Here is a 14,229-nt window from a genome sequence, read left to right as displayed (position 1 = left end):
CACTATTAGTACTTTCCTTCAGCCCCCCACTTGCCCTAACCCTTCAGAAAATGTTTTGTTTTTTGCAATACACAGTCACATTCTTGTAATATAATATTTTATAGCTGTGTCTGTTCAATTTTCATCTCCATAAAATGAAAATGTGAGTTTTTTCTTCAAAGATTAAAATAAATACGTGATCTTGACACAGTGAAGTGTCATCTCTCTTCAAAAATATATCTAATGGTAGATTATTTATAGTCTGCAATTATATCACACCTATATTTGTCACTCAATATTAACTAACCTGCACAGTGATGTTATTGCTGCATTAAGTACATTTTCGACAAGCTACTTAAGTATAATCAAAAATCCAAAGCTATTTCTGATATCTTCGATGCAGACATTCATTTGGTGCTTCATGTACTGTATTTATTTCAAGTCAAAAGCTACATTTAAATAAATAGTACGCAACAAAGTCACTATCTGCCAGATAGGTGCTTCTGAATAAGGATATAAGGTATTCCCTCATTCAGACAACAAACAGTAATATAGGGGAAAACGCCTAGTGCACCTAAATGTCTTGGATGTATGTGGTGGTAAGTGTAAACAGTAAGGTAGAGGTGTTTTGTGATTGTAATGCATGCACAAATTGTTCCATCAGTTCAAATGACAATATGGCAAGACCCAAAATAAGGAGGTAGACTCAGAAGAGTAAGGCATATTTAACTTAAGCAGTCTTGAACTCACTGCCTCCCAAAGGAACATCCTACGTAAAGGCCTTAAATTTGCCCCAGAAAGAAGGCTTAATAAGTTTGATGTATTTATTGCTGTACAAAAGTTTGTGAGAAACTTAACCCTCAAGAAATACTTTCTGGACCCCTCTAGAACAATTGCCAAAAACCAGAATAGAGAGGGACTGAATGATTTCAAACATACTACCCTCAAAGAGAAATCCACCTTCAATCCCAGCTACACAAAAGGGTAATTTATTGGTACCTTCCAGAAGTTAGTTGAGAGTGACTCAGAGGAACTACAAATCCAAATGACAGGAAGGAAGTGCAATACAACAAGGTCAGATAGAATGGCAATTAACCAATTAGGAGGAAATCCTGAAATAATCATTAAACCAGCCGATAAAGCGGGGGGGGTAGCCATTTTAAACAATGCTCACTATCTAGCCGAACTGGAAAGACAACTGAAAGGTGATACTACTTATGAGCTCCTTTTGGGAGACCCCACAACTACATGCCTATAAGAATTAGAGAGCCTTCTAGGCCGAGCAGAATTGCAGGGCACACTTAACAAGAACTAATATCGCTACCTTTCAATAAAACACCTAAGATTACCCGTCAATTATCAGATCCCAAAAATCCACAAATCACTTAGCAATTCACCTGGGAGGACGATAGTATTTGGAATTGGGTCCCTAACTACTAACCTTTCAGAGTACATAGACTGGTATCTACAGCCTATAGTAACTAGACAAAAGAGCTACCTTAGAGACACGGGCCATATGCTTGATATCCTAAAGGACATTCAATGGAAACCAGAATTCTATTTTATGACATGTGATGTGGTGTCCCTCTATACTAATATTGAACACAAAGCAGGATGTAGACACACCAGAGCCATATTGGAGGGCAAGTTAGATCTCCCACAGGCTCAAATAGATTTTCTGGTGGAAAGTATTGACTTTGTCCTTAACCGGAATTAGTTCTGGTCCAGTGGGAATTACTAAATAACAAAATTGGTGACAAGAGTCACCTAGAGAGAGTTGGTTAATGAGGCACTCCAGTCCCTTTGTTTGTTATATAAAAACAATATTTATTGTAGGTTTATTAAAATCAAAAATAAAAAAAACAGGTATCAATAAGGTCGGCAAATTAATTTAAAATAAAGATAAGTGATAAAGAATGAAAATTAAGTGATAAAGATAAATATGAGAACCCTTCCGGGAGGCCGGTCAATGAATTATTATAATAATTAGTGTTATTGTTATATGAGAAAGATATTCACTAAAATTAGTACTATATCACATTGTTTGAAAAAACAAAACTTTTATTTCACATGTTCATCAGTGCATAGTGTTATCACTCATATGTTATTGTGGTGTGTCCACTCAAAAAATAGAGTAGTGACAGTATCTGAAATTATATGCGCTATCTGAATGGAGAGAATTAAGGTTCTAGATCATGAAACTTTGATTACAATCAAATAGTTTGGTGATAGGAAACAGAGGTGACACTTAGTTATAATGCCTATTGACGTGGCACTTATTATATTGTCTATTGACCTGGCATTATTCATATGACACACTATTCCTTTATTGGGCATAAGTATAGTACACAAAAGTTAACCAGTAGTAAAGAAAAGTAATAGATAGTGTCGTAGGAGGATCTCCTTGAGGGCATTGACATTGATATCATACTTCTCTAGTGCTTAGCACTGAATAATCCAACTGATTATAATGCCTATAAACGAAAGAATCCCTTTTTATAAAGCATTGCACTATTATTGTTACTGGTACTTAGCGTTAAATAGTCCTATAAGACTTAATTGTCGCGTGGTACTATATAGTTTTCATTTTCTAGTATAGCGTTTTAAAGATAAGTGTGAGGGAACTGCACTACCTAGGAGTGTGGCACAATCACGTCTGAATTCCGACGACCGGCTTCTCACTTCCGGGTGTGTGACGTCATGTGTCACACGTGACCTGACGTACGTTTCGCCGCATAGGCTTAGTCATGGGGAACCATGACTAAGCATGACGCCACACACCCGGAAGTGAGAAGTGACCCCTGGCCTGGATTTTGATGTTGCTGATTTGCCTGTGTCCTTGACCCCTTGCACGGATACTGACGTTGCTGATTTGCCTGTGACCCTGACCCTTTGCTTAAATATTGACTCCGCTGATTTGACTGTGACCCCGAAACCATTGCCTGGATACTTGATCCCTCCTCTTTTTAATCACCTGCACTACGATCTCAGGTTATCAGCTCCTACTAGAACAAGACCTGGGGGCATCCGAGTACCTGTGAGCGTGTCTAGCTCTACGGGAAAGACGGCTACTAAAGGCGAAGACCTCTGAAACGGTTCTAGGAGTAGACACCTGTGACGTGAGCCATAATATTATAACCAGCCCAAAACAAAGAAGTGAGTGAACTATCCTAAATTTTGGTTGTCCTTGGACCGAGCCCAGCTCAAGTATTGTCAGGTCAAATCCAGACCTTGTCCCAAATGGTCCAAGAGCTGTCTCAGCGGCTATCTGCACAGGAGAAGGCTTTAAGGACTTCGCAGGCCGCCCAATCTCCTGTACCGAAGCCGAAAATGAACTTACCAGACTGCTTCTCAGGAGACCACAGACTTTTCCGCAACTTCCAAGAAAGTTGCAAGCTTTATTACAGACTAAATCCACTCTCTTCGGGGTCACCCCAACAGAGAGTGGGGGTAAATATTTCTTTTCTGCAAGGGTATCCCCATTCCTCGGTGTTCAGTTTAGATCCTAACAGCCCTCATTTGCAGTCTGTGGACGCATTCTTCAAGGCATTGGGGCTACTTTATGACTTTTATCGCGTGGCTTCAGCAGAGACGCAGCTTCGATCTTTAAAACAAGGACAACGTACTGCTGAGGAATATTGTTCCCACTTCAGATGTTGGTCCTCGGGCAGTGAATGGAGCCACCCAGCTCTCCGCAGCCAGTTCCGTTTGGGCTTTTCCGAACAGATTAAGGATTCCCTTGTCCAGTATCCTATGGCGGGATCCTTCGAAGAGCTTTTGCAGTTGGCTATTCGGATTGACCGAAGGTTCAAGGAAAGGAAAGCAGAGAAGGGAAGTCCTTTGCCCTATTTCCTTGTTCCATCTCAAGTTTCTTCTGGCGATCAGGTTAAACCCATGAAACTGGGAGCCTACCGGTTGTCCTCTGAAGAACGAACCAGGAGACGTACACTGGGGGTAAATGTATCAAAGTCCGAGTTTGACAGCGTGTTTAAATCGCGGCAAATCGCGGGTATTTAGAGAAAAAAACTTGAAATATATCAAGCTGCGATTTTGACACTGATGTTCATAATACTGTAAATATAGCTTACACAAGTAGCGTAGCGCATGCGCAATGAGCTACGTTACTTGCGTAAGCTCTATGTACACAGCCCAGGGGTAGTAGGAAGAGCCCTAGTGCTATCAGCACTGGGCTGGTTCTTTCTAGGGGGGGGCGCTCGTTTTTTTCTGCGGACCCCACTCCCTAGGGAATCCAGCCAGGCTTGGTTAGTCATTAAGGCAGGGGGACCCCTGCCATGTATCCCACTGCTATAGTGCCGCCAACCCTGGCTGGTTTGCCTAGTGTTGGTAAAGTGAAAATCGGGGGGACCCCACGCAAAATTTTTCTCCAATTTTCACGGGACCAGCACTAGTCAGGAAGCACTAGGGTTAAGCCTGAATAGAGGGGGGACCTCACGCTTTTTTTTTTTCAACTTTTATCTATTCTTTAACATTTTAACACTGCCAGGGCAGTGTAACAGTGATGTGTTTGGGCAACACACTGCTATCAAGCAGCGTGTTGTATCTGGCATGTTTTGAAGCAAACTCTCCTGAGTTTGCTTACTCGCAGCTTCATACATTGGAGACTTGTATAGCTGCAGTGGCAAACAGTCGGGAGTTTGATCTCTGGCGATTTTGCAAATAGCGATTTTGACAGGAGCACAAGTCTGGCGATTTTGCATGAAATCTCAGCTTCATACATCGGCGAGTTTCAACTCTCCCGAGAAAATCGCGGGAGTTGCAAAATCGCACTTTGATACATTTACCCTCGGGTCTCTGCTTATACTGTGGAGAGAAGGGGCATCTGCTTCGTACTTGTTATGTTAAACCGGGAAAAGACCAGGCCAAGTGAACATGGAGAGAGTACACTTCGGCCTACAGGTCCCCTCTAAAAAAAAATCCCTACTAATACCTGCCCAGCTCACGTATGGTGGACAAGATATTTCTGTTCCCGCATTCCTGGACAGTGGAGCTACTGGAAACTTTTTAGACTTGACTCTTGCCCGGTCCCTGGCTTTCACAGCTGTTCCTCTTGAATCTGTCATTGATGTGTATGGGCTGGATGGGAATCGCCTGAACGGAGGTGAGATCCATTATCGCTCACCTCCTTTGCAGTTGAAGATTGGTACCCTTCACTCCGAGACTATCTCTTTGTATTTAATTCACTGTCCCTCGGTACCTCTGATCCTGGGTTATCCTTGGCTTGCCCTCCATAATCCCTGTATCGACTGGATAAATGGTGAGATAACTCAGTGGATCTCTGTGCTCTTCCTCTTGTTTATCTTTGCCTCTCAGGGTTACCCATACTTGACCAGAGCAGCTACCCTTTCCTTATCGGGAATTCCAGGACGTTTTTTTCCAAGAAGGAAGCACACATTCTCCCTCCTCACCGGGAGTATGACTGTGCTATTGATCTAATCCCAGGTTCCAGATTACCCAAGGGAAGATTTTACGCTCTGTCTATTCTGTAGACTCAAGCCATGGAATCGTATGTAGAGGAGAATCTGCAGAAAGGCTTTATTAGGATTTCCAAGTCACCTGCTGGGGCAGGCTTCTTTTTTGTGGCCAAGAAAGATGGCAGCCTGAGTCCTTGTACTGATTACAGGGGGTTAAATAAAATAACCAAAAAAAATACATACTCCTTGCCACTTATTTCGGTCATCTTTGATCAGCTTAAAGGAGCTAAATTCTACTCTAAAATTTATCTTCGTGGAGCATACAATTTGATTCATATCCGGAAAAGCGACGAAAGGAAAACGGCCTTTAATACCCAAACAGGCCACTACAAATACCTCGTCATGCCTTTCGGCCTCAGTAGCGCTCCAGCCATCTTTCAAGACTTGATTAACAAATACCTTTTGAATTTCTGGCCTCCTTTGTAGTAGTCTACTTAGATGACATCTTAATCTACTCCCACACATTAAAATAAACATCGAGAGCATGTACGACAAGTTCTCTAAAGTCTCTTTGACGTCTCTAAAGTCACATTTTTGGGGTATGTCATTTCCCACGGAAGGTTTCGCTATGGACCCCGAAAAGGTACAGGCCATTCTCGACTGGGTGCGACCCTCAAATCTTAAAGCTAAACAAAGATTCCTGGGGTTCGCTAACTACTACAGGAAATTTATCAGTTTTTTTTATTTGATTGGATGCTTCCTGTATAAAAGGCAGGAAGGGGCAAGCCTCCCTACTCCCAAGCATCCTGCTGCTTTTCCGTATTACTGTTGCTGACCCCTGGCCTGGATTTTGATGTTGCTGATTTGCCTGTGACCCTGACCCCTTGCTCGGATACTGGCATTGCTGATTTGCCTGTGACCCTGACCCCTTGAATACTGACTCCGCTGATTTGCCTGTGACCCTGAAACCTTTGCCTGGATACTTGATTCCTCCTCTTTGTAATTACCTGCGTTACGATCTCAGATTATCAGCTCCTACTACTAGAGAACAAGACCCGGGGGCATCCAAACATAGGCGCACACAGCGGGGGTTTCTGGTTCTCCAGAAACCCCTCCCCTCCGCGAACGAAATACACTGTACAGCAGCCGCAGCGCTGTCAAAGAAGCCTCCGCGGCAGTGCTGTATTGAAGTACAATACAGCACTGCCGCGGACGCTTCTTTGACAGCGCCGCGGCTGCTGTCCAATTCAGAATCGCCTAAATGGAGTGCGTGCGCAGCAGATCGCGATCTCTCTCTAATTTTTTTTTGGGGGGGGGAATTAAAAATCCTGCGTTTTCCCCTGTCCGAGTACCTGTGAGCGCGTCTAGCTCTACTAAAGGCGAAGACCTCTGAAGCGGTTCTAGGAGTTGATAGCTGGATCATGAGACATAACACTAAATACAGTAATAGGGATCATAAAGCTCACGCAGCTTATATGTATGAACACTGATTGTGAACTTGTGTCACTCACCGGACTGTGAGTGCTTCTTCCCGGACATTTAGGAACCGTGGCCGTCCTCCATCCTGAGGGACTGCGCATGCGCAGCCCTTTCTATACCTCCAGTGTATGTTCCTTTAACTTAATTGGCAGATCAGGCAACCTCCCTATATTAAGCACCTGTGGTCAACACCACGTTGCCTGATCTTGGAGTCTCATTCCCCATGAGTCTCTGAAGGTGTTCCTGTGTTTCCTCGTTTATTCAGCCCAGCTGATTCCTGTGGTTTCCAAACCACTTCTACCTCTGTGGTTTCCAAACCACTTCTACTACTGTGGTTCCCATACCACTTCTACCATCTATTGTATCATCGTGACTGTGAGCTGATTCCTATCCGTTGCCTCCGTGCACTACAGTCTTCTAACCACTTCAACTCTACCATGTATCATTGGGACTGTTAGCTGATGCCTATCCACTGCCTCCGTGCACTACAGTCTTTCATTCACATCCACTCACCTGTTCATGATTGTGACTGCCAGCTGATTCCTATCCGCTGCCTCCGTGCACTACAGGCTTCAACCTGCAACTCGTCTGTGTTTCATCATCGTGACTGCTAGCTGATTCCTATCCGCTGCCTCCGTGCACTACAGTCTTCAACCTGCAACCCGTCTGTGTTTCATCGTGACTGTTTGGCTGATTCCTATCCGCTGCCTCTGTGCGCTTCAGTCTTCAGTCCTTGTCAACTCTCCCGTGTTTCCTTGAGTCTGCTGCCACTATTGCTACCCGCTACTCTCCGTGATCAACTGCTCCAGTTCAACTCTGCTCCGGTGTCCCATCGTTACTGCACCTGCTGGTTGCTATTGGCTACCTCCATGTTCCCGCAGAGACCCGCTGCTGTTACTTCTCAGCGCTACTCATCCATCTACTGCTGATCCGCTCTCCACGCCTTCCTGTGTTCCCTGCTGGTCTACCTACCTGTGCGCTGCACCTGCTAGACCACCGCTTCACCCATCCAGGGACTTTGCATCCTGCCGGCCTCCTGCCGTTCAGGTATCTCTGCACTCCTGTCTGACTGCCTTCTCCTGAACCACGGTATGCATACTTCCCATTGACTGTGCTGTGTATTGCATACCTTGCTGGACTGTGTTGGTTCTCCTCTGGAGTGTACTATCCGCTGAGTCTATTGCCATCATTGACTGTGTTATCTCATGCGGGATTACTTCAAGAGACTTTCTATATTGGCAGTGTTGTTCAGTCATTTATACATTTATATTGTGCATATTACTGTGGATCAAAGTCAAGGTGCCCGTGTATATATTGTGTTGTAGTCTCTCCCCGTGCACCTCCTCACATATATATTCAGTGGTACAACTTGCTAGTGGCAGACCACTGACCCCTGTTTACAGTTTCACCTGTTCCAGTATCCTCTCACATAGCAGTGGTACAACTTGCTAACGCAGACCACTGACTCCCCGGATACCTCCACTTGGATTCCATTCCTTCACTCAGACAGCGGTACAACTTGCTATCCGCAGACCGCTGACTCTCATCACCTCCTCGTTTCTGTTGGACATTCCTCCTCACTATAGCAGTGGTACAACTTGCTACCGCAGACCACTGACTACCTTCACGTGTCCTTTGTCCATACAGTTCCTCGTGTATTACTACCTCCATATTGCCAGTGCTGCTAGTCATAGACTTTCCTGAGCATCTCATCATCTGCTATTTCCTGTTCCGTGATCACCCTGCTACCAGAGTACCATATTACCACCTATACTGCTCTGGTAAGCCTATCACCTGGTGATCCCTGGGTAAAGACTCCTAGTGCCCGTGACAGTAAGATCAGGCCATGACAGACCCAGTTACGGAACCTACCGCTAAAGAGATGCTGCAGCACCTGGTCAGCCGTGTGGAGCAACAGGATGCTCGCCAACAGCTGTTACTTCAATGTTACCAATCGTTAACCTCCCAAGGAACATCTGGACAGACTGTTACAGCTAATATTGAAGCTCCTGTGCTTTCCTCCGTTTCCCCAGTGCCATCCCAGGTGTCTACAGTTCCTACGCTTCACCTGCCTACTCCGTCAAAATACGACGGGGATCCCAAAACTTGTAGAGGTTTCCTTAACCAATGTTCAGTCCATTTTGAACTCCAACCTCAAAATTTTTCTACCCATCGTTCCAGAGTGGCCTATCTTATCTCATTGTTTTCTGGACAAGCCCTGGCTTGGGCCTCCCCTCTGTGGGAGAGAAACGATCCAATTCTACAAGATAGTGCCAAATTCATTTCCACGTTCCGAAGTGTGTTCGATGAACCAGGTCGTGTGACCTCCGCTGCTTCCAGCATTCTTCGTTTGCGACAAGGCTCCCATACAGTAGGACAGTATGTCATTCAATTTAGGATCTTAGCCTCTGAACTTCAGTGGAACACTGAAGCACTAGTTGCCGCCTTCTGGCAGGGGCTCTCCGATAAAATTAAAGATGCACTGACTACCCAAGAGCTTCCTTCGTCACTAGAAGATTTGATCTCTCTTTGCCATCGTGTAGATATGAGATTTCATGAAAGAGAGTCTGAGAAAACAACGGCTGTCAAAGCACCTCTTCGTTTAAATCCTCAATTTCGTCCAGCTCCATCCTCTGTTATTCCCATGGAGATAGGACGTTCCAAATTATCTTCAGAGGAGAGGAAACGAAGAGTAAAGAATAGACTCTGTATCTATTGTGCTGATTCCACGCATATGCTCAGCTCTTGCCCTAAGAGATCGGGAAATGCCAGGCCCTAACTAGTTCTGGAGAGGTGAAGTTAGGGTCCCTGGAGTCCTCTCCATTGTCTATGAAATCTAAAGTCTGCGCTTTCGATGTTACGATTTCCTTTGCTACCAAATCCTTTGAGTCACAGGCATTGATTGATTCCGGAGCAGCAGGAAATTTCATTTCAAAATCACTAGTGAATCAATGGTCCCTACCAGTGATCACTTTAAAAACACCCATTACTGTGACGGCTATAGATGGATCACGTCTCCTCAATGGTCTCATCACCCAGAGTACGTCTCCAGTAACCCTTCAGATTGGTGTACTACACCATGAAGAAATTTCGTTTTTAATTCTTCCAGTTACGACAAGTCCGATTGTCTTAGGCCTTCCATGGCTTCAGTGTCACTCTCCCCAGATTGACTGGCGCACCCCTCAAGTTACGTCTTGGGGGTCTGAATGTCACCATCGTTGTCTCTCTCAAGTTATTCCTCTTAAAGTACAGCAATCTTCCATCTCATCTTCCTCCTCGGGACTCCCTCCTCAGTATGCTTCATTTGCCGATGTGTTTGATAAAGCTCAGTCTGAACGTCTTCCTCCTCATCGTTCTTGGGATTGTCCGATCGACCTTCTACCTGGCAAGACTCCTCCCAGGGGTCGGGTCTATCCTCTCTCGTTACCTGAAACTCAAGCCACATCTGAGTACATACAGGAGAATCTCCAGCGTGGGTTCATTCGACCTTCCACCTCTCCCGCTGGAGCTGGGTTCTTCTTCGTCAAAAAGAAGGATGGATCATTACGCCCTTGTATAGATTTTCGTGGACTCAACGCCATTACTATCAAGAATCGGTATCCCATTCCGCTGATCACTGAGCTATTTGATCGCATCAAGGGAGCTCGGATATTTACTAAGTTGGATCTTCGTGGTGCCTACAATTTAATTAGAATCCGTTCCGGTGACGAATGGAAGACCGCGTTTAACACCAGAGATGGGCATTACGAATATTTAGTAATGCCCTTCGGGCTGTGTAATGCCCCCGCTGTTTTCCAGGGTTTCATCAATGAGATCTTTCGGGACTTATTATATGTATGTGTCGTTGTCTACCTGGACGACATATTGATCTTCTCACAGGACCTGCCTTCTCATCACCAACATGTGGCAGAGGTCCTCTCCAGACTACGGAAAAACTTGTTGTTCTGTAAATTGGAAAAATGTTCATTCGAGTTACCCCAGATTCCATTCTTGGGGTATATAGTTTCCGGAGTTGGCCTGAAGATGGATCCAGACAAAGTAAATGCTGTACTACATTGGCCTCAGCCAACTACTCTTCGTGCCATCCAGCGTTTTTTAGGTTTTGCCAATTACTATAGACGCTTTATTCAAGACTTTTCATCCATTGCATCTCCCATTGTGGCCCTAACTCGGAAAGGGGCTAATACTAAGCAATGGTCATCTGAGGCTCTCCAAGCCTTTCAAATCCTCAAAGAGTCCTTCTCGTCTGCTCACATTCTGCGACAGCCTGATGTGACACTCCCCTTCTTCCTAGAAGTAGATGCCTCTAATGTGGGCTTAGGAGCTATTCTCTCCCAACGCTCGGAGCAACAAAAATTACATCCTTGTGCCTTCTACTCTCGGGGTCTCCTGCCCGCAGAGAAAAATTATACTATCAGGGACAAGGAGTTGCTGGCCATCAAAGCTGCATTAGAGGAATGGAGATACTTGTTGGAAGGAGCTCGCCATCCGGTGACGATCTTCACGGATCATAAGAACTTGTCATATTTGCAATCTGCTCAATGCTTGAACCCTCGTCAAGCAAGATGGTCTCTTTTCTTTTCCCGTTTTGAATTAATTATAACCTTCAAACCAGCCGCTAAGAACAAGAAAGCTGACGCTCTATCTCGAGCTTTTGTGACGTCCTCTGATGTAGAAGAGGCTCCCAACCATGCTATTCTAGACCCCAAATGTATTTCTCTGGCTGCTTCATCCACCAAAATGCTACCATTTGGGAAGACCCTTGTGCCTCCTACTCTGAGGAGGAAAATCCTTTCGTGGTTCCATGCCTCTCGTTTTTCTGGACACGCCGGTGAACACAAGACCTTTGAGATTCTCTCTCGTAGTTACTGGTGGCCTTCAATGAGGAGAGACGTCAAATAGTTTATTGCTTCCTGTGATCTATGTTCTCAGTTCAAATCCTCCCGCAGAACTCCAGCAGGGTTGCTGCGACCACTACCCATTCCGTCCAAGCCTTGGACCCATATTAGTATGGATTTCGTTACTGATTTGCCACCAAGTAAGAATCACAATACTATTTGGGTAGTGGTAGACAGATTTTCGAAGATGGCCCATTTCGTCCCTCTGTCCGGTTTACCTTCCTCGTCTACTCTGGCTGAACATTTCATTAAAGAAATCTTCCGCATCCATGGATGTCCGTCTGAGATTGTGTCTGATAGAGGAGTACAATTCGTTTCCAGATTCTGGCGGGCCCTTTGTAAAACCTTGGGCATACGATTAGCACTCTCATCGTCTTACCATCCGCAATCTAACGGACAAACGGAACGAGTCAATCAAGATCTTGAGACTTTTATTAGGATGTTCTCTTCAGCCAACCAAGACAACTGGGTAGAATTGCTCCCTTGGGCTGAATTCGCCCATAACAACATGTACCATGAGTCATCATCCAAAACTCCATTCTTTGTGGTCTACGGTCACCATCCGTCTTTTCCGGAATTTCCTGCCCTCCCACCCACCCAAGTTCCTGCTGTGGAGACTGCTTGTCAGACCTTCAAAAATATCTGGTCTCAGGTCAAAACCTGTTTAAAGAAGACATCTAACAAATATAAGTCTTTCGCAGATAAGAAGAGGCGGGCTATTCCACCACTAAAAATTGGAGATCGTGTCTGGTTATCTACCAAAAATATTCGTTTGAAGGTTCCATCTATGAAATTCGCCCCTCGTTTTATTGGTCCATATAGGATCATTCAAGTTATCAATCCAGTATGTGTTAAACTTCTTCTTCCTAAGAATCTTCGGATTTCCAATGCCTTCCATGTGTCCTTGCTCAAACCTCTCATCATCAACCGTTTCTCGACTCCTCCCTCAGCACCGCAGCCAGTTCAAGTTCATCAGGAGGAGGATTTCGAGATTACTGAGGTATTGGATACAAAAATTTCGCGAGGAGTCCTTCCGTTTCCTCGTTCACTGGAAGGGCTTTGGTCCTGAAGAGCGTTCATGGATCGAAGCTGAAGATCTTAATGCTCCTGCCCTTCTGAAGAAGTTTTATTCCAAAAATTCGGACAAGCCCGGTTCCAGGCGTTCTGTGCCCACCTTTAAAAGGGGGGGTACTGTCACTCACCGGACTGTGAGTGCTTCTTCCCGGACATTTAGGAACCGTGGCCGTCCTCCATCCTGAGGGACTGCGCATGCGCAGCCCTTTCTATACCTCCAGTGTATGTTCCTTTAACTTAATTGGCAGATCAGGCAACCTCCCTATATTAAGCACCTGTGGTCAACACCACGTTGCCTGATCTTGGAGTCTCATTCCCCATGAGTCTCTGAAGGTGTTCCTGTGTTTCCTCGTTTATTCAGCCCAGCTGATTCCTGTGGTTTCCAAACCACTTCTACCTCTGTGGTTTCCAAACCACTTCTACTACTGTGGTTCCCATACCACTTCTACCATCTATTGTATCATCGTGACTGTGAGCTGATTCCTATCCGTTGCCTCCGTGCACTACAGTCTTCTAACCACTTCAACTCTACCATGTATCATTGGGACTGTTAGCTGATGCCTATCCGCTGCCTCCGTGCACTACAGTCTTTCATTCACATCCACTCACCTGTTCATGATTGTGACTGCCAGCTGATTCCTATCCGCTGCCTCCGTGCACTACAGGCTTCAACCTGCAACTCGTCTGTGTTTCATCATCGTGACTGCTAGCTGATTCCTATCCGCTGCCTCCGTGCACTACAGTCTTCAACCTGCAACCCGTCTGTGTTTCATCGTGACTGTTTGGCTGATTCCTATCCGCTGCCTCTGTGCGCTTCAGTCTTCAGTCCTTGTCAACTCTCCCGTGTTTCCTTGAGTCTGCTGCCACTATTGCTACCCGCTACTCTCCGTGATCAACTGCTCCAGTTCAACTCTGCTCCGGTGTCCCATCGTTACTGCACCTGCTGGTTGCTATTGGCTACCTCCATGTTCCCGCAGAGACCCGCTGCTGTTACTTCTCAGCGCTACTCATCCATCTACTGCTGATCCGCTCTCCACGCCTTCCTGTGTTCCCTGCTGGTCTACCTACCTGTGCGCTGCACCTGCTAGACCACCGCTTCACCCATCCAGGGACTTTGCATCCTGCCGGCCTCCTGCCGTTCAGGTATCTCTGCACTCCTGTCTGACTGCCTTCTCCTGAACCACGGTATGCATACTTCCCATTGACTGTGCTGTGTATTGCATACCTTGCTGGACTGTGTTGGTTCTCCTCTGGAGTGTACTATCCGCTGAGTCTATTGCCATCATTGACTGTGTTATCTCATGCGGGATTACTTCAAGAGACTTTCTATATTGGCAGTGTTGTTCAGTCATTTATACATTTATATT

This window comes from Mixophyes fleayi, chromosome 5 (assembly GCF_038048845.1).
Source record: "Mixophyes fleayi isolate aMixFle1 chromosome 5, aMixFle1.hap1, whole genome shotgun sequence".
Lineage (NCBI taxonomy): Eukaryota > Metazoa > Chordata > Amphibia > Anura > Limnodynastidae > Mixophyes > Mixophyes fleayi.
This window is presented reverse-complemented; position numbering follows the sequence as displayed.